Here is a 20,134-nt window from a genome sequence, read left to right on the forward strand (position 1 = left end):
CTTTCCCATTACAAAGTTCAATCCGGGGAAGATCTATGCACCATCACCGTTTCATATTCAATTGAATTCATGCACCGTTTTATTCAACCACCAGCCAACAATCATCATTATCATCTGAGGTTTGTGTTCCTCTACTTGATGCCGTTTTCGGTTGATTGTGGCCACGATAAGTGCAGCTGCATAGAACTCGATCGTGAGCGCGGTGAAATTCTTCTTGCAAATCGAACAAAAAAATATTTAAATTCAATTGTCTCCGCTAAGCAGCGAACGGTTCGAAGCTGACCGGGATCAGGAACGCTAGATCGCAATCTGTGCACCCGCATGATCTCATAAAAATGCATGAATTACGCAATGACACACTATTCAATCAGGCTATATTTCAATTTTTTTTCGGACAGCTTCCGGAGAGCGAAGAAAATTATTGGTTTTCCAATTTTACCGCGTGGTAAACAATATAATCAAACCGATTAATTTCCAAGCATTTTGCTAATTGTTAGGCGGAAAACAGAACTCGTACGAGAATAGAAAGCAGAGGGGAATTCGAAATTTCTCACTTTGCTCGAAAATTAATTGGAATAAATTGGATCTCTGACCTGTTGAGCCGACGAATAAAGTCAGATTAGATGGTTTTGAATGTTCGACTCTGGGCCTGAAATGTCCAGTGTGGGAGTTCGAAATGGAGCTGTAATTCGCCCAAAACACCCACTGCAAATTAATTTCGTGAAGCGCTTCTTCGATTCTAAATTAGGCAATCAACTTTTCAAATCGGTTATTATTACTGCTGGATATCTGAAGTATCGGTAAAGCACATAACAATGTTAAATCCGAGACTTGTAGTGTAAGAATGAATTATCTATACCGATGTTGGCTGATTAACTTATTAATCGAAATGAGGCAATTGATTGTATCAATCAGACGCTATAATTTTGGATGTTTCATCTATTGAAGAAAATTAGAATTAACATATCTATTATTCATCTAGTGTTTTCCGCCGAATTCATGTTTCGTAGATCTATGTAGTTTTCTGGAACAGCAATTGATTATGCACTCGTGTACTGGGAGAAATAATCATATCCGGCAAATCAAAAATGTTTCCTGATTAGGAAACTACGAAACTACTCCTCTTTATGTTGGTTTAAATCAGGTCACATCGTTTGCAGTGATGTATGTATATTTCTGTGGTTTCTATCCATTTTTTCGTGTCGAGTGGAAGGTATTTTTTTCCATTCTTTATCTACACAGCTATTCCGTGCCAAACCGATATAGTGTTTCTCAGATTGTCGTCAAAAGTGGTAGTTTTACTCTTTATCGCAAATTATTAGAGTCGTTTTTTTGATTTTTTTATTAGGGTGACCATTTCCGAAAAAATGGTCCGAAAATCCATTTTTTCGCATTTTTGCCAAAAATGACTTTTAAAAAAATAAATAATAACTTTTGAACCACTATATTCAGATGCATGACATATTAAATTAAAGTCAATTAGCTGATCTTTTTTGAAAAAAAAACTACAGTTGCAGAAAATTTGTCTCCGGACCACAGGCACTATATTTTTTTATATTTTTTCTGGAAAGCTGAAAAAATATATATGACACCCCTTCCACCTCTGGAAAGGAGAGAGGTTCCCACATATTTGCACATATTTCAGCAAACCCTATTCCAACCAAACATGACAACTGAAAATTTTCGAAAAAATTGTGAAGGAAAAAGGGAAAATTCGAAAAATTCAATTCGCATGTGTTCTACAATTATATATTGACAAGTGTTGTTAGTCCATTTGATGTTTGCGGTAGCGAAATTTATCTTCGTTCGAAAGTGGAAATGGATTTCAAAGTGACGCACTCCTATATCTTCTTCTATCTATATAAATAAAAATGGATCGCCGAATGTGTTGATAAAAGCAAAACTCGAGAAAGGAATTGTCCGATTTAGGGCTGTCTTCATTCTATCTATCATTTCTGTTTCAAACATTTATTCCATGTAACGGAGAAAGATGTTATTTGCAAGTGGATGAAAAAGCTTGCACGAGAATTGTGTCTGAAAATAATCTGATATTATAATGTCGAGTTTTGGTAGAAGTACTGAAATGTTATAGTAAAAAATAATTGAAAAGGATAGATTAGAAGATCAATCAATGAACAGTTCTGCGATTGGACTCATGAACCTGCACTTAGTAAGAAAAAGTGGATGTTATAACGAAAAATAAAGTTTAGGAGGGACGAAGTTTGCCGGGTTAGCTAGTAGCTATATAAATATAGATACAGACACAAACAGGTTTGAAAATAGTCATATTCAATCATTAGTTGTCAGAGTTTTAGTCTCAGGATGCAATTTTAAGACATTTGGCATCAGAAAACAAAATTTTTTTGACATCTAACCGGAATATATGGGCGGTAAAATGAAAACCAAAACACAGAATATGCAGGAAAAAATGAAAGATTCCGAATGCTTATAACTCGAACATTTCTTACTGGATCGGAAAAATGTTTGCATCAATTGATAGGGAATATTTCTACGCGTCTATTGCAATTAATAAAATGTTATTTTTCATTAAATAAACAATTGAATAAATTTAAAATGTTAAGTGTTAACTAAACGCCATAACTGCCTCGTTTCTGCCTTGGAGAAATCGACATTGCAAATATATGAATGTAAGGAGGTTTTCGTTCTCACCGAAAAGTGTTTCCTAACACAGACTTTAAAAACAAGCAGCGTTGGAGAACTCGGCATCGCAAACACATGAAAGTAGGGGGTAATTTTTTTCCGTCTGAAATGTGTTTCCCTAAGACAGACTTCAAATCCATGGAGCGTCGGTAAATTGGCATTGCAAATTCATGCAAGTTGGGGGCATTTTTGTAGAAGAAGTACGTACACTTGAGAAATGCAAACTTCAGAGGAAAATGTAAAATAAAATAATCGTTTGATAATTCTTCCGTTCACTTTTTTTGTCCCACCCACCCATTTTCTGAAAACCTTGGGTTGTTTTTCGATTTTCAATAAACTTCGACCATTTTGCGCCACTCTCCCTTAAGTCCGATTGAATTGATATTTTGCATAGCGTGTTTTTTTTTCGAGGTAGTGAACAGCTAGTGTACACATATCGTAAACAGACTAAATCGGATCATAATCATGGCACCTATCGGCTACTGACTTTTATAATTATGAAAAAAAAATCCATCAGATCGCGGGAATACGTGAACGAAAACGGTCATCTCCTCCAATCACTGCTATGATGGGGAAGACGCCACGATCCCCGCTCTGATATTAATGCTTTCGATGATTGAAATTTGATTCGAGGTTAGCTCATTATTCGAGCACATTCTCGGCTCCGATTTCTAGTTAGTTATGCTCCACCCCAAATCCGAAACGCTAGAGCAACGCCGCCCGAAGCCATTGGGAAGGCATCAACATCAACAACAAGTGCAGGTGAAAACACGAATAGCGGCCCAAATCGCCCTCGGATATTGGTCAAATCCTCCCGGACAACGCCCCGCGTTCGTGTCATGCCGGTTTGGCCACAGTCGCCGATATCGGTAATATTATTCATTGAATTGCGGCATCGCAAAACCAGCGGCATCGCGGAGTTCTCAATTTTTTTCGCTACGATTTGCCGATTTGTTATAGAAATGCAGCTATAAAATACAGGAAAAAGAGTGTGAAAAACCCGTTTTGAATTGCGTAATAAAAGTGGGTTCATTGATAACATGAAGAAGCTGGTCTGCAGTTTCTGGTTTAGAAGTTGGTTGACCGTGTTATCACTAACCCAGTTATGAAAAGCCATAACAACAATTTCCTGTTTATGATCGCAAACCGTCGCATGTTGGAGTAAATAGTTCACAACGATTGTTTTGTCGGTTTAACACTCACGACTTTATTAGCATGACTGAAAAAGGTATGCAAATAGGATTCTCTCAACCTTATTAGATTCCATTATTGAAACTAAATTTAATCGCCATCCACATAAAATCATAAATGTCTTTTTGGGAATAATATTGGAACATGACACATTGTATTGGAAGAACGGATCAGCACGCAAATTTGATTTAAGACCATCCGTCTTGATATATGTTTGAGGTGCTGACGATCAAAATGAAAAATACCAACGAAACAGCTCTTAGAACAACTTTCCAGAGAGAGTGTGGGCGTCCGCAATATCGAACGAACCCTGTTGGGCAACAACAGGCTAATAAAGTAATAAAAGTGAGAGCTACGTTAAATCGTGACGATATACTGCGACAGATATGAAATCCCAACATCCTACACCGATTCTGGAGAAATCTAAATCTGATAGAAATTGGAACGATATGATTGAATATAGTAATAAAGTTATCCAACGGTCTGGCGAAATTACCTCTTCGACATAATAAATTCATTTTGTGTGGGTTTGGAGATTGACATAGGGAGAATATAGCTTTTTTTATTTTTGGACACATCAAATTGTCCCTCTGACATTCACAAAATTATGGGCAAAATAAAAATTTTCCCATTTATTGATGAATTATAATGGAAATTGTACCGTTATAAAAGACACAAAAGCAAGAACTTGTGTCATTGGCAAGGCAGATGAGGAATCTTTCAAGAAAATATGTCGTTCTTTAATTTTCTGTAATAGTGCAATCCCAAATGAAATCGAACTAAAAATGCAGATTTCAAAAACATGTATTTTTGTTTCGAACGAAAGTTTGTATTCCGTATGGGTTGCAGGAAATATGAGTTTTAAACCGCATTTGGAAATTTTTTGACTCAGATGTAACTTTTGAAAACTGCGTATCGGAAATCTTTGATAATTTTTATATCAAAAAGTCACAGGAGGGTTGTGTCCGAGGCACGACCGCATAGTTGACGTAGGATTCCGTTAGGCTATCTGTTTATTTTGGATATGTTTGAAGAATTACATCATTAAACTCTTTAATAATGATTTGGTGGCCTCCTGAAAAGGACCGTTTCGTTTGGTTTTTTTAATCTCATTTATTTATTTATTAGGCTCATTAGCATTTTAGCTGTAACAGAGCCGGGTTTTAATCGTATACATGTACACATATGTTTATGTTTCTATAAACTGTAAATTACACGGTAGTTAGTAGTAGCCATTTAGGCGTTAAGTTTTCTGTTCCATTACATTATGGTAAATTACACAGTAGTAGCCATTTAGGCGTAAGGGTATTCTTTCTGTTCATCCATTGTTCAGCAGACCGGACAGCGGAGACAGTTGATATTGATCATTGTTGAGTTATTTATAGAACAGCAGCCTGATGTGTCTTGCAGAGCAGAGCAGTTGTATGGATGAATCGATCTTATTTCGACCGTGGATCGATTTCCATCGCTGATGATGGTTGCGTGGACGTAGTTATTCTATAACAACACAAAGATGGTCAATTGAGGGCCCTGAGTTTGAACTCACGATCGATCGCTTGGTAATTGAACGCGTAACTAAGTGGCTACGAAGACCCCCTGTTTCGTTTGGTTGTTGGGTATTGTTTGTTCACTCCACCAGTGTTTACCGAGTGATTATGACAGAAGGATAGTAAACAGTCGTTGGATGGTGCGTATCAGATAACGATTTTTCTTACTAAAATCGATACGCCCTTTTCAAAAGTTACACTTGAGTCAAAAAAATCCCAAATGCTGCGGAAAACTCATATTTCCTCCAACCCAAACTTTCATTCGAATAAAAAATACATGCTTTTGAAATCTGCATTTTTAGGACGATTCCATTTGGAATTGCTGTATTGGTTTCGCGGGACATGTACATTAGGGTGGCAGCGAAAATGGTCATGTCAAATTTCAAAAATCAACCATGTACATTTTGTTTATTGGCACAAAAAAATGATCTGTGCAAAGTATCAGCTCAATCGGACATGATTTAGGGGTGCCTCAAAGCGATCAAAGTTTTGATTTTTTAATTCTCGAAAATCTTCCAAGGAGGGAGTAAAGGAAATTTAGGAAATCGATTTTATTTTTCGATGCCAAATGACTTTAAAATGCATGAAACGTCGAGATCTGGTGTCATCTCGAAAAAAAAATTTTGACCGAAAATCGACTTTTTGGAACTTAGCCAGAGTGGCCAAAAAATGAAAGCTTTGAGTGCTTTGAGGCACCCCTAAATCATGTCCGATTGAGCTGAAATTATGCACAGGTCATTTTTTGGACCAATAAACAAAATGTACATGGTCGGTTCTTTCAATTCGATAATTATTTTTTTTTTTCATACCTTCATTGCCTCTCAGGCTTCCAAAAGGTCGATTTTCGGTCAAACATTTTTTTCATGCATTTTTAAGTAATTTGTCATCGAAAAAAAAATTTCGATTTTCTAAATTTCCCTTCTGAAATCCCCCCTTGGAAGATTTTCAAGGATGAAAAAAATCAAAACTTTGAGCGCTTTGAGGCCCCCCTAAATCATGTCCGATTGAGCTGAAACTCTGCACAGATCATTTTTTGGAATAAACAAAATGTACATGATCGGTTTTGAAATTCGATGATGAAATTTTTCCCATACATCCATTGCCACCCTAATGTACATATTCAACACTAAACCACTAAATCTCTAGCAAGCAAAATAATAAATCGGTGCTCGTCGCCATCTGAAAAGTTTATTTTTGTTGTTTGTCATGATGTTTCACCTATACACACGCTAATTGGTGTACATAATTGAGGGTAATGCAATACACTAAAATAATTGATTATAATTGTCCAATGATTGATTGTTTCAATAATCTAGAACATCAGAACTCAACCTTTTTCGATAGGGGACTCAAACACACGTTAATCAGTGTCGCGGGCAAAAAAATAAAGAAGGGTGGTGTCCAAGATACGACGACATTGTTAACGTAGGACACCGAAATGATTGTCGACGAGAACAAACATTATAGAAGATTACCAACGAAATTCTTTACAACACACATTTGGTAGTGTTGACCGATTGACCGATTTTCAACGTAACTCCTAAACATATATTTTTACCATAATGATGTATCTGGAAAAGTTGTTGAAAATTATGAGCAAATTCATTAAATTCCATGAAAATTGCGGTATAACATGACAAACATATTAAAAGAGCCTATTCACTATGAAAAATATGAATGAATGCTTTGACTGAGTGAGGGTCGCGAAGCAATAAATTGCTGATTTAAGCAAATAGTACTCTCATACACTCCGCATTAACATGTACTGCTGATTGCTCGCGACTAGAGCGACATTGAAACACTGAACTTATTGAATATCCAAGTAATTTCTTAGTATCTCTTAGCAAAATTATATTTTCAGCGCTTCTAAAAACAACGCACCAAGTGGTGGTAATGGCGACAGCAACCACTGCGGAATAAATTTCACATTCTGTTATCCACCGAAAAATATAGTTCTCATCACTGAAAAATACCTTCTTCGAAATACCGGCGCTTCAATTTGACGCCGCTTTCAACCTGGAAACAATGTTAGAATTTACGAAAATTTAATCATCGATCGAATAAAAGTCACCAGTGAATCATTCACGATGTATCAGTCAGTGACAACGAGGCTTTCCAAACGGCCTCCCACAAAGACGAGTGTTTAGTTCAATTTTCCACATTGACTTTTTTCAAGTTTAGAGGTGAATAAAAAAGGTTGGTGAGGTGAAAGGAAGGTTTTTTTTACCTTAAAAGAACTAAAGAACAATAAACTTAAAACATTTTAAAGCCTCTACAATTCACAAAATCATGTTCATCATAATTTCACGCAAGCACTTCTCCAGTGAAAAAAATATAAACATCAAATAGCTTTTTATTATGCGGCCCCAGGCGATTACATATCTGTCCTCCACCACCGTTATCTATTTGCTCGTGCGATACAATCATACACAAATAATCTAAAACTAACGCGGTACGTTTTATTTAATATTTCTTTTCTGCTTTGCTTCTGGCCATCAGTGCAAACTCAGCACTATGGTTGCTTTGTGCATGTTCTGATAATAATTACTTAGGCGAAAAATTTGCACATTGTTTGCAACACAATATCAAAATGGAAAATGAGGATGGCCAGGACGAGCACAATATTTATAGTGCTTCCACTGTCAACCGATGACAATTCTGAAACAAGTTTTTGGGTCAATAAGTAACAAACATCACTGAAAACAATTTATCTTTTGAATTAACTGATTTTCATACCACTTCGTTCAGCCGATAAAGAGGTTATAACGCTCAAATCGTTACACCCACACACGCTCACATTTTCGAATCGTGAATGTTGTGATCTGAAATGGCCAAAATCGCGGGCGGAGCTTAAATGGCAATATTTTTTTCTATCAACGTCGCCCGTAGAACGAACGCTGCGTTTTCATTCGGATCCGCCGTATTCGAAATAATGTTCCTTGCTGATACATTTGTTGCTCGTTATTGACAGCACGGATATGTAAGCACACAAATGTTAAGCAAATGCTTATGCAAATGTTATACAAATGCAAAAATAGTTATTAACGTTATTTGATGATTTGACACCGTTACTGAAAAACGTAATCCTACGACATAAAACAGGTAATGTATTTCTAGGTTTTTGTGATTATTACACATACAAAATGATGTAAAATAACACAAACCAGGTGGGTCAACCAGAAGAGCTCACAGGGCTGCATGTAGCCCGCGGCCGCATATTGAGTATAGTTACCATCTATTACCGGGTGGTCGTCTTCCACCACCTTCCCCTATACCGACTAGTTTGGTCCGTACTTTTAAAAGTTAAATCGTAGGACAAAGGATTAAGTGAGCATGTGTAAATTATGAATTCTAATTTATTTACAGCAGATATTCTCTTACGGTAAAATAACGGAACTTGGCAAAAGACAGGAGCATTGTTCTTAAAAATGATAATAAAATTTTCACGCGACAATCAACAGGAAACTTGCACCTTTTCAGAGAACTGCGTTCGAATGAAGCCAAGTTGTTTTCTCCAACGGCATACTTTGGTGTCATAGGAAAGGTGTGTCTTAACCTGCTAATTATTCTTGTCAATTAGCCACATTAATGTCGCTGCAATATGTTTGACTATCACCGCCGGGGGTATACAACATAAGAGTATAATTGCCATCGTGTAAGTTTCTACTGTGGAATCTATCTCTGCGCCAGGGACGCATCTAACCTCGACAAGGCATAGCGCTGCTCATACCCTGTTTATACAATTATGCGATTACATAAATTCATTCTCTCCATTCTATAAGTAGCGCAAAAAATCTCCATTGTTTACAGACGCAGATTTGCCGCTTTCAACAAGGCGCATGTTTTCTTCCGTGTCGAGCGACGCCAAAGGCATTCCAACAAAGCAGCTTTAGGCAATGGCACAACCCGCAGAAACTTTATACCCATTATAACAATTACATTAAATTACTTTACAGGTACTTCACTTTTTCCCCGGTTATCATTTTGTCACACATTGCCTAGTGTCGACCAACTCCTCCAGCTATGTGGCTTCATCTATCGCTTTCAACAAGTAGCCACTAGTCTCAAAAAGGTATTTTCTAACCCAGTCTGCATTCATGATTGAGTTGAATAGATGATAGCTGACGGCGGTTTAGGCATAACGATAATATACCTATCCCTATTTGAAGCTGGTTTCCACGGCGACTAAGTCTTTCCGGGGACAGGGATTACCTGGCAGGGGCCCTTAGAAAGCGTATACCGTACACCGTATCAACAATTTATTTCGAATTAAAATATCAGCATATCGTGATGAGCATAAACATCGACAGTGGCCGATGTTCGCGATGGAAGCGGTGAAAATGACACCTAAGGCGGCTTCGGCGTTGATCAGAAGTCCAGTCAACCAGTGACAAACCAATGGCAATCAAAACGATGCCCACCGGAGACATCCGCGGAGAGTGTGCCACCCTATGCCAGATGGCTTCCTCAAACCTTAGAACTATTATGCCATTAACTTGGTAAACAGGAATCAAATCACGCCACATAGCTGCCCTTACGTAGACACAGTGGAATAAATATGCGCATATTATTCGATTTATACCACATTCATCCAACTAAGGGGGGCGAAAAAGGGCAACCGGCATACATGAACGGGAAAGATTGCGGTTCCGTAGGGAATACCAAACGCTACTCCGCTACTTTAACAAGTTTTCATTTAGCGTTCGTCACCTGTTCGCATCTTGAAGGATAGCTGCTAGGAGAACATCGCCTGGCAGCGAGTCGAGAACAATAAACCATTTAGTATCGAGCAAAAACCTGTTCTATAGAGCCCAAGCTTCTATTCTGAATAGTGAAGACATTATGCTACCAACGTTTCGGCAGATCACTGAACGACATCAGAGCTCTCGTTTGTGATGCATGAAAAATAGCAAACTCAATGAATTCATTGGCCAACGTAAAGGAAAATTAATTTACCGTTTTGTCTTATATTCCGAACACTTCATTTTTATATGTAAATTTACTAAACTATGTTATAAATAATTGAATAATGAAAACACAGACATTCTTTGAGTTATAGCCTTCTTTTCAACATCATTTAAAGGTATCAATACAGCCTATAATTTATTAGGCTGTCAAAAAAGTCCTGCGGTATTTCCGCGAGGTGTCGTTGTAAGCGCGTAGTTCTAGTTGTATTCATTGTATCGAGTCATACTATAGCTTGTTGGAAAGGTATTTTTGCGCGCTATAATATAGTCCTTGACAGTGTTTTGTTTGGTTAAATCGTTCGTGAGTTATAGTGTCGCAAATATGGAGCAAAATAAAGAGAAAATCCGACATATTTTACAGTACTACTATGACAAAGGCAAAAATGCATCTCAAGCTGCCAATAAAATTTGTGCAGTTTATGGACCCGATACAGTTTCCATTTCCACCGCACAACGATGGTTTCAACGTTTTCGTTCTGGTGTAGAGGTCGTCGAAGATGCACCACGCTCCGGAAGGCCTGTCGTCGAAAATTGCGACAAAATCGCTGAATTAGCCGAGAAAGACCGGCATAGTAGCAGCCGTAGCATCGGCCAAGAGCTGGGGATAAGTAATCAAAAAGTTATTAACCATATGAAGAAGCTTGGATTCACAAAGAAGCTCGATGTATGGGTGCCACACACGTTGACGCAAAAAAACATCTTTGACCGTATCGACGCATGTGAATCGCTGCTGAATCGCAACAAAATCGACCCGTTTCTGAAGCGGATGGTGACTGGCGATGAAAAGTGGGTCACTTACGACAACGTGAAGCGCAAACGGTCGTGGTCGAAGCCCGCTGAAGCGGCTCAGACGGTGGCAAAGCCCTCATTAAGGAAGGTTCCAGGAAGGTTCTGCTGTGTGTTTGGTGGGATTGTCAAGGAATAATCTATTATGAGCTGCTTCCCTATGGCCAAACGCTCAATTCGGACCTGTACTGCCAACAACTGGACCGCTTGAAGGTAGCACTCATGAAGAAGAGGCCATCTTTGATAAACAGAGGCCGCATTGTCTTCCATCAGGACAACGCCAGGCCACACACTTCTTTGGTAACGCGCCAGAAGGTTCTTTTGCATCCGCCGTATAGTCCGGACCTTGCACCAAGTGACTACCACCTGTTTTTGTCCATGGCGAACGAGCTAGGTAGTCAGAAGTTAGCCACAAAAGAGGCCTGTGAAAATTGGCTATCCGAGTTTTTTGCCAATAAGGAAGCGAGCTTCTAAACAGGGGTATTATGAAGTTGGCATCTCGTTGGGAACAAGACATCGAACAAAACGGCGCATATTTGACTTAAAACAGATGATTGTAACTAATTTTACGAACAAATGAAAATTCAAAAAAAATACCGCAGGACTTTTTTGACAGCCTAATATAATATTAGACATTTGCCAAAAAGTAACAGTCAAAACCAATGATAAAATGTTTGCGTTAGCAAATTCTGTAAAAAAAACAAGCATCGTTAATTTTTCAGTTTTTGTAGTCTTTTCAACTATTTTATTTGTTGTTTTCATGTTAAGTGCTAGAAATGGTAAGAATCTACAACAAATGAAATGAAATGATTTATGCAGAAATCTTCATTAAAATTAGTGTTCGGAATATGAATCAAGTTCCTACACATGATTCAAATTGCAAACACTTCATTTTTAAATGTGAATTTACTGAACTTTAACGTTATAAATAATTTAATATTCTGAACCCTGACATTTTTTGGGTTATAGACTTCATGTTAACATCATTTACAGGGATCGATACCGATATAGCGTCTACCGTGTAAACTAAAAGAATACAAATACAATCAATAACTTCAAAATCAAAATCCATTTTTATGCGAACATAAGCTTAGTAATCTTAGTAAGCGAACGATCGTTAATTCAAAACCCAGTACCCTCAATTTGATTATCTTTGTGTGTTTTAGTTGCTACATCAACGCAACAATAGTCAAAAGTCGGTTGTCCAGCTTCTCTTCGTTCACTCAAGGCGCTTGTATAAATGTAGAACAGGTGAAGCAACATCATCACTTCAATAAGAAGGGGATTACGGTTTGTGGAACGGGAGTCGTTTGTTTTGTTATTGCTAGGATACGCCATTTTTGCATTTTCACATGCGAGCGTAGTGGATGAACTGGATGAGAATTAAATTCTACAAAATCATCTCTTCTTTTTCACATAAATTCGCGAAAGCCGAACATAGTAGGCATCGTTCGAATAAGCGTCGTGGCAGTTTTTAGAGAGCCGCCGGCAGCAATTCCAATATGGCTGAAAGTGCATTTCATATGATTGTTTCACCTGGTATATATATATATATATATATATATATATATATATATATATATATATATATATATATATATATATATATATATATATATATATATATATAATAACACAACAATGGAAGTCTCATATCAACTGTATCCGCTGTCCGGTCCAACAAATGTCAAAAGACGATAATTAATTTACCACATGTTAACCACATATAGAGGCTCTCAGATTTTCGTCACAAGTGGTAATGTTGTTCTTTATCGCAAAACATTAGACACTTTTTTTATGTTTTGATAAGGGTGCCCATTTCCATTTCTCCACTTTATACCAAAAATAGCTTTTTTCAAAAATTCATAACTTTTGAACTACTGAACCGATTTAGATGATCGACATATCAAATTGAAGCCAATGAAGCCAAAATTTTAAATATAAAAATAATAACTTGCAAAAACGGATTTTATTTTCGTAATAATTGATCGTAGTGTTTTTTTTTTGTTTTCATGGCTTTGGACTAGAGTGCGCTATATTTTTCTAATTTTTTTCTTGAAAGCTGAGGATTTTTTACATAACTTATCAGAGATGCTCTTTTTCGTTTTTGAGATATGATTTTTCAAAGTTAACCGATGGTCCGAAAACTCATTTTTCCTCTTTTATGCAATGACTTTTGTAAAAAACAATGCAATGACTTTTTGTAAAAAACAAATCATAACATTTGAACTACTGAACCGATTTAGATGATCGATATATAAAATTGAAGTAAGCTAACACATGCGGGAAGATTGGATTCTAGTAGCATAGGTCTAGTCTAGTCACATAGGAATATTGAACGAAGACTTAAAACATGTTAAATTTGCTACTCAAAAACGAAAAGTAACACCTCTCTGATGTTCGAATATGTTCAGTAAAAAAAAACCTCAGCTCCTGAAAAAATATCTATCTTTAAAATATCTATCTTTAACCGAGAAAACAATGAAAAACAAACTCAATAAATAATTACAAAAACGAGTTTCCGAATTTTTCGCAAAAGTAATACAGGTCGGACGATTATCCGGAGTATTGATTTTTTTTTCACTCCGGATAATCGAATTTTCCGGATAATCGAGTCAAAACAGTTTTTTTCGCATGTATTTTTGGTTTTTTGAAAATATAAGAGGAATTAGATTTTTTATTCATCCCCACAAAGTCAAAAACACCTTTCTCACATGAAAACAATTAATTCATCCAGATTCTCTCAGGCGATAGACGATCATATTTGATGAAACAATTCTATTACGCATATGTTCGAATTTCAATAATGACAAGGTTACAGAACTTTTTTTTTTGTTTCGGACTCCGTTGCTTCAAACTGGCTCTACATAAAAAAGTTCGTTACGGAAGACGATTCTGATGCTTTCATTTGGAATATGAGAAAATTTAGTACAGGATATAGTAGTGGAACAACTATATTAGTGAATTTTAATAACATTTTGGAAGTGAAACACTTAAAAGTTGATATTTTAGAATGTGTTATTATTTATTTTACCCTAAAAATTTATATTAAACTGGATTGTTTCTATCAATTAAAATGAAGTTCTTTAACCGCTCCACATTTTGTTCTTTGTCGCACAACTTCTATATTTCTTAATTTGGCTGCAATATCGATATAAACAATTCCTGGTGAAAATTCAAGCAAAATCTTCAAAAATCACGATTTTTACTCCACTGTACATGTAGTAGCCACATAAACTTTACCTTAACGTTGAAAGGTTACATTCCTTCATGAAATAAGCCATATTTGAAATATAAAAAAAAATCCAAACTGAATATAATCGAGACCAAAATTGTATATAATCGAATCACATATAATCGAGTCTGTATATAATCGAGTGCGACCTGTACTATATTCTATTAGTCAAATCATTTCATTTGATACCAACATTGAGAGGATTGCAAAAAATACATAGTCGACCATTTTGTGGCGACGACCTTTTCGAATTTATGTTGTTCATAGTGTAGTGTATTCTCCAAGCCATTCAGCCATTTTGCGGCGGCCAAATTGAATTTTTCAAGATCATGGGATTCGCAGTTTTATAATGACAGTAGAATTGAATGTATGTTCCAAATTTCAGATCAATTATTCAACAGGAACGAGGTCAATTTTCTATTAATGTGGGACAACCCAACAAACATTCAAGCATACATAGAAACAGGTCAAGCTGAATGAAACCATTTAAAAAGTAATTAGTTTTTTGGGAAATGCGGCCAACTTGAAATTGGATTTTTCATTATCTGCTATGTTCTACTAGTCGAGAATTTTGTTTTGATACATTTTAGGGCATTTTTCATAAATAACTGTGTTCTACTAGCCAAGCCTTTTCATTTGATACCCATATTGATGGGGTTCTGAGAAAATATGTAATCCGCCATTTTGTAGTGGCCACCATCTTAGAACTGCATTTTTCATAAATAACTGTATTCTACTAGTCAAGCCCTTCCGTTAGATACCCATATTGATGGGGTTCTAAGAAAATATGTAATCCGTCATTTTGTAGTGGCAGCCATCTTGGATTTGCATTTTTCATAAATAACTGTATTCTACTAGTCAAGCCCTTCTATATGATACCCATATTGTTGGAGTTCTGAGAAAATATTAAATCCGCCATTTTGTAGTGGCCGCCATTTTGGATTTACATTTTTCATAAATAACTGTGTTCTACCAGTCAAGCCCTTTCATTTGATACCCATATTGGTGAAGTTCTGAGAAAATATGCAATTCGCCATTTTGTAGTGGCCGCCATCTTGGATTTGCATTTTTCATAAATAACTGCATGCTACTAGTCAAGCCCTTTCTTTTGATACCCATATTAGCTAATTAATATAGAATTATTATACAAATTATTCAAAATTTCCGAAAATCAAAAATGAAATACTCCGGATAATCGAGTCTATAATTCCGGATAATCGAATCCGACCTGTATTTAAAAAAAAGTCATGAGCTTCAATTTGATATGTCGGTCATATTAATCGATTTAGTGGTTCAAAAATTATGAAGTTTTGAAAGAAAAATTATAGGAGGTTGTGTCTAAGATACGACCGCATTGTTGACGTAGAACTACGCTGTTATTCTGTATAAGTCGCTTATTTATACCTTCGAATATTATTCTATAATGCTGTGAAATTTTAGAAACAACTGCTTAGTAGAATAATCTCTGAAACGGTTTTTTCATTGTAGAATCAGTTGACGATAATTGATTGATGATTCATTCTTGCCCTCGCAAAACAATACACTAGCTGATCGTAAGTCGCAATTTATTTCATGTCAATGCAATGAAAATTTACCTCGAACGCTTTTCTTTTTTTTTTTGGCCTTTTTCGCAATTGACATAGACTCGGCTAGAGTCGATTATATACATGTTGCACCAGCACCATTATTCCACATCTCATAACTACATCAATATATCTTTGGCACCGCATGGAAACAACAACAATGACAACACTTGCAAGTATCAAATATCATGCTACATGTTGCTTAGTATTTCCTTAAAGGAATCGCACCTCTAGGCACCGTTCGTACAACGTAAATTAAGCGTCAAACAAGCGTTCGCCATAGCATGCATATAGAACCATACATTGGTGGCTTGAAACTACTAGGAATATAAAACACTTCTGGTCGTGTATCCGGTTCCATACTGCTCGCTCTCAGCTCTCTAGAGCACTGAGAGCACAAGGCAGACAATCGGAGATCCCCGTCCGGGATATCTTAGGTAGCCGTGATCCTGATCTTCTGCTTCATCTATACCTGTTCCTCAGGAACGCCGATGTCAACGTTTAATGATGTTTCATTCGTTGTGTCCCCGTCGCGGCAATAGATACACACACTCTTTACAGATACACGGGCCAAAGGTTGTGCAGTCCACAGTTGTACCGCTTATGACAACTCTACATGAACTGATGATTGCGCCGGTTAGTGACCATTCTATCCTGGATTCCTCGAGTCGAGAAAGACGCACCACGCTAGATATGAGGTACAGACTAGGGGGGCGTTGCTGATTAAGGGTCAGCTGCATCCCAATAGGAAGTATCCCGTGTCGGGCACACGTACAGAGCATTGGAGACAGCAACATCCGAATTACGAAAACACTTGTAATACTAACCTCGAGCCAACCGCGAGTAATCGGTTACATATTACTAACATAGATAATAAGAAAAATTGTCAAAGTATTGAACTCCCGGCCCCGTGAGGCTAACGCCATATGAGCCTTGATAAAAATATATATTTTGAAAAAAAAAATAAATAAATAAAACACTTCTCATCATTTTGCGCTATTCTCAAAAGAAACGCTTCCGTTAATATTACTGGCCTCGAAAAAAAGTTGTATTTCTTTCTCATGCTCGAGAGAAGCGCAGCTATCACCCTTAGTGGAGGAAGTTTTGCTACTGGCAACGAAACCACATACAAAATTCCAGAACGACATTTACTTTCTCGGTGACTAAACAAGCGAAATAAACTCTTTTTGTTAATAACAGCCTCGAAAACAGTAGTAATGCTTCATAGCGCTAATGCAATCCTAGCTGAAGGCAGTTTTGCAACTGGCACGCGAACGCAAATAACTTATAACATTCCAGTAAGACATTCAAGATGCTTGGTATTCCCCAAATATTTTTTTTACGCACAACCTTAACGCCTGCTTCGCCATAACGTCAGTTTAATGCATTGATACATTCTCAAAGGCACCAACGAAGCCCTTATGATGACGGAAAACAAACAATGTTAACTGCTTGGAAAAAGACTGAATTATGCCACACAGCTTGTACTCTGCTGTAACACCCATCGATGCGAATTCGCTGATGAGTTTGTTAAGAGCGACCGCCTTCACCACCAGTGGGGGAGCTTGATTTTGGTAGCTGCCTGGGTAACGGCGTTTACATTTTCGACCGACGTGCCGAAATCGCCTACTTCGCTGTTGTGCGATGTGGTGTCACACTCGTGAAGGCTCGGTTCAGTGCGAGCGCTTTTCACTGCACCAACATCGCGTGCTTCATTGGATGACGCATGCCTCGAAATATTATTGCCCCTGGCAATGCGTTCGTTTTTTGCAGGGCTCGAGCCTGCCTTCCTCTTCTTCTTGCTCATCATACACTACGCGAAGCGTCCAATTTATGACGCGAAAAGAAAAACACACGATACGAATAACGCGAAAAACGAACAGAAAAACCAAACGACGATATACAAGTTGGATTACCACTGGTGGGGTCCAATTTTAGATCGAAGCGCAGCGAAAGCAAAGTGAACTGGATGCCGAATGAAAGTTTGCCTCAGCGAGATCCACTGTTTATATTTTAGGCAAGTATTCCCCTTCATTCTTCTACTTTTCCTTTGTTCATGGGGACTTTGAATCCTACGATTTCCCCTCCGTTGGTCGTCGATAAGTTGCTCGTTATTGACAGGTCTGTTCGGGAAAGCACACAAATGGACAGAACAAATGTATGGGAAAATGGAAACGCCTCAAGTTTTCATGAATTTTAACCATTTACAAACCAGGGGATTCTAATGTATAGCATATTAAACAAATCTTACGGAATTTCCGATTCGTATGTGAATAGTATAGTATGTGAATCGCCAAAATCCGTTCGCGGCAAAAATAGTTATTAACGTTAATTTTATTTCATAAAAACGTGACCTGTTTTCTGATTTGGCACCCTTAATGAAAGACGTAGTTCTACGTCAAAAACAATTTTCGGGAAAAAGTGAAAAAAATAATTGTTCTGTCCACCCTGAAATGGAAATGGGCACCCTAATAAAAAAAAATAATACAGATCTAATGTTTTGCGATAAAAAACAAAATTACCACTTTTGACGAACATCTGAGAACCACTAGGGTAACACGGGGTGATTTGGTCATATGGGGTGATTTGGACCACCCCTTTATCTCAAAAATTACGGCTCAACTTGGATTTTCTATAATGTCATTCCCTTCTATTGTTGAACCGTATGTACCTAAAGTAAAAAACTTTGGTAAAACTTCACAAGTAGAGGGAAACGGTAGCATAAATTCAGTAAGTACTTTGAGCGTCAAAAAATGTGAGTTTTACGATCGTGATTTTAAGGTTTTTCCAGCTGATTAAACAAATTTTTCGTGTATTGTTTAGTAAAGTTCCGTTCGCCTACAGAAGAGAAACAATTTGATGTAGCGAAACTGTAAGTTTGATAACAATAAATGAAATTAAAAAATAATTAAAATAAAAAAAAAATAAAAATTTGATAATAAAAAAGTGAATTGGTCCTACAGGTTTGAGACTTTTCTTTTGTAACATTATCCCAAAATACTTACATAAACATAAGTATATTTTTTTTGATGAAACACTCACTGGACCAAATCACCCCACAGACGGTCCAAATCACCCCGCATCAAATTTTAATGTCCAAAAGTCAACTCTTTTAGTTTATGATATATTTGGTAGATTGAAGCTTTATATAATGATTAAACATTATTTATCAAGAGAAAACAAGTGTAGCTCAGTATACAATGTGACATTGTTTATTTAGACCGTATTGGTTTGGAAATATTAGGCGATTTGCTTAGGTGGTCCAAATTCCTCCCTTTTTCCCTATATCGGTTTGGGATGGAATGATTTTTGGGGAGAATAAATGTTTCTATGGTGGTTCGACACTAAAAAACAGATAGATCTTATTGAAAAATTAAGCGTGAAATGTTTCTTTGATGCGTTAACATACCTCCCTCCTCCTCCATCTTCCAACCAACCTTATTCCAACCAAACATGACAGTTGAAAATTTTTGGAAAACTCTGAAAGAAAATACGAAAATTCGGAAAATTAAAATGCCACATGTTCCGAAATAACATCGTGATAAGCGTTTTTAGTCCATTTGATGTTTGCGCTAACGAAATTTATCTTTTTTTCGACATTGTAAATTGATTTTCAGGTGAAGAAACGCACTTCTATATCTTCTTAATATATAAATAAAAATGAATCGCCGAATGTACTGGTAAGCGCAAAACTCGAGAAAGGAAAAGTCCGATTTGAGCTGTCTTCACTTTTGACGTAGAACTACGTTTTTCATTAAGGTTGCCAAATCAGAAAATAGGTCACGTTTTTATGAAATAAAGTAAACGTTAATAACTATTTTACCGTGAACGGATTTTGGCGATTTACATACTAAACGAATCGGCAATTCCGTAAGATTTGTTAAATATGTTATACATTAGAATCCCCCGGTTGTAAATGGTTGAAATTCATGAAAACTTTAAGCGTTTCTCTCTTCCCATACATTTGTTCTGTCCATTTGTGGGCTTTCCCGAACAAAGCTGTCAATAACGAGCAACTTATCGACGACCAAAGGAGGGGAAATCGTAGGATTTAAAGTCTCCGTGAACAAAGGAAAAGTAGAAGAATGAAGGGGAATACTTTCCTAGAGTATAAACAGTGGATCTCGTTGAGGCAAACTTTCATTCGGCATCGGACTGTTGAGC

At 36.9% G+C, this 20,134-nt stretch overlaps 1 protein-coding gene across 9 annotated transcripts in view; it reads right to left on the minus strand.

Moving 5' to 3' along the window:
- LOC129775002 (serine proteinase stubble) overlaps positions 1 to 20,134 on the minus strand; it is a 344,680-nt gene that overhangs the window by 304,474 nt on the left and 20,072 nt on the right. The window contains exon 3 of one of the 9 annotated variants that reach the window (XM_055779140.1): positions 19,380 to 19,450. The exons of the other annotated variants lie outside the window; for them this stretch is intronic. The gene's annotated coding sequence lies outside the window, so the exon portion shown is untranslated. The remainder of the gene's footprint in view (positions 1 to 19,379; positions 19,451 to 20,134) is intronic. 9 annotated transcript variants of the gene reach the window in all.

Source organism: Toxorhynchites rutilus, chromosome 3 (genome assembly GCF_029784135.1).
Source record: "Toxorhynchites rutilus septentrionalis strain SRP chromosome 3, ASM2978413v1, whole genome shotgun sequence".
In the NCBI taxonomy this organism is placed as follows: domain Eukaryota; kingdom Metazoa; phylum Arthropoda; class Insecta; order Diptera; family Culicidae; genus Toxorhynchites; species Toxorhynchites rutilus.